The 2143-nt window shown below is 36.4% G+C and overlaps 1 non-coding gene across 1 annotated transcript; it reads left to right on the plus strand.

Annotated features, from left to right (window-relative positions):
• The first annotated feature begins 1491 nt into the window (after positions 1 to 1491).
• LOC121978886 lies at positions 1492 to 1598 on the plus strand. The gene has a single exon (XR_006111217.1). It is a non-coding gene; the product is annotated as a small nucleolar RNA R71 (small nucleolar RNA).
• Positions 1599 to 2143: the final 545 nt, after the last annotated feature.

The following is a 2143-nucleotide window of genomic DNA, read 5'->3' on the forward strand; positions in this document are numbered from 1 at the left end:
CGGGTCTTCTTTCATGTCAAGTATGATAAAATATGTGGGAATAATGCTCCCACCTACTTCTACTGGCACATCTTCAGCAATACCTATAGGGTACCTGCAAGTATGATTAGCTAATTGCAATGTCATAGTAGTAAGTTTAAAGTTTTTGAGACCTAGCTTATTACAAATTGAGTATGGAATGAGGTTAACACTTACCCCCAAATCACAAAAAGTTTTTTCTATAAATTCTGATCCTATAGTTCAAGGAATATAAAAGCTTCCTTGGTCTTGGAGCTTCGGGGAAGTGTTCTTCTCAAATAAAGTGCTACATTCTTCAGTAAGAGCTACGATCTCGATCTCTCCTTTTTGTCTTTTGTTGGACATAATATCCTTCAGAAATTTGACAAACTTCGGCATTTGTTGAATGACATCTAATAGAGGGACCTCAACACAAATATCTTTAACCTTATCAAGAAATCTACCAAATTCTTTATCCTTCTTCAACATGACTAATCTTTGAGGAAAAGGGATACTTGGCTTTGAGGGTAGCGTGGAAGAGTCTCTTCAATCTTCTTGGTATTCTCCTCATCATCTTGAATCTGAACTGGTTCAAGTGTTGGAGGAGAGAGCTCTTCTTGAATTTTCATCCCTTTTGGAGTAGTCATTTGAGGATCCCCCAAGATCTGTTCGCTCCTAAGCTCAACTCTGTTGTAGTGTTCCATTGGATCTACATCAGGTTTTCCAGGAAATTGTCCTGATGCTCTTGAAGATGAAGAAGCTATCTGGGTGATTTGGCTATCTTGCATTTTCTGGTGTTTCTCTGAATTATCCACTCTCTGATTTAACAACTCGATTTCTTACTTCAATTCATTTTGACCATAAATTATTTCTTCAAGCATTTTCTCCAATTTAGAAAATTGATAACATTGAGAAGGTTGTTGTTGTTGAAAGTGTTGTTGCCCAGGCTGATAGCTCGATCTAGCCCCCGTGGATGGTCCTTGATCTTGATTATTACGATAAGAGAAGTTTGAATGATTTTTCCAACTAGGGTTGTATGTGTTGGAGTATGAATTGTTCTGTTTCTGATTGTAACTCATGATTGCATCACACTGCTCAAGTTGATTGATATATGCAGGGATGGTTCCCAATGGGCATGAGTCTTGAGCATGATCTGTGCTTCCACATGTTTCACAAACACACACTATGGCGTTGACCGTGCTAGAATTTGTTCCCATATTTTTCAACTTTTTAGTAAGATCATCTAGTTTTGAAGACATCAAAGTAATTGCATCTATATCAAATTTTCCTGATGCTTTAACTGGGTTTGGATAAAAATAGCCTCCACTTCTTTCTGTTGCCCATTGATGATGGTTTTATGCTATACTTTCAATAATACTCTCGACTTCATTTAGGCTTTTGTTCATAAGTGCCCCTCTAGTTGCAGAATCTAGAGATACCTTTATATGATAGTTGATGCCATTATAAAACATATGTAGAACTAGCCATTTTACCAATCCATGATATGGGCATTGTCTGAGCATATTGTTGTATCTATCTCATGCTTCAAATAATGATTCAAAGTCTGACTGTCTGAAGCTTGCTATTAAATTTCGCATATTAGCAGTTTTTCTTAGAGGATAGAATTTGTCTAGAAATTGTTGCTCACATTATTCCCAAGTAGATATACTATTTGTAGGCAAATAATTTAGCCACTCTTTAACTCTGTCTCTCAAAACAAACCCAAATAATAATAATCGCACTGCTTCTGCTAGAACGTCATTCATTTTCATTGTACCACAGATTTCATAGAAAACTTTAAGAGCTTGATTAGGATCTTCGTGTGGTCCGTCTTGAAACTGATTATGTTGTATTGTAGTGATTATCGCAGGCTTGATTTCAAAATTATTGGCTTCAACAGCTGGCCTTGTGATGCTAGAACGAAGTCCTCTTGCATATAGTGCTGCATAATCTTTCAGTGGTTTGTTTTCCATATTTGAGTGTTCTTGTTCCTCTAGAAGTTTTTGGGAGGTTTTTCTTTTATGAAGAGTTTTATCAATATCAGGATCAAAAGGCAACAAATCTCTTACAAGGTTAGATCTCCGCATACAAAGAACAAGATCACAAATCATAAAATTTTCTCTTTACTTGAAAGGCAAAGAACAAC

This window comes from Zingiber officinale, chromosome 4B, assembly GCF_018446385.1.
Source record: "Zingiber officinale cultivar Zhangliang chromosome 4B, Zo_v1.1, whole genome shotgun sequence".
NCBI lineage: Eukaryota > Viridiplantae > Streptophyta > Magnoliopsida > Zingiberales > Zingiberaceae > Zingiber > Zingiber officinale.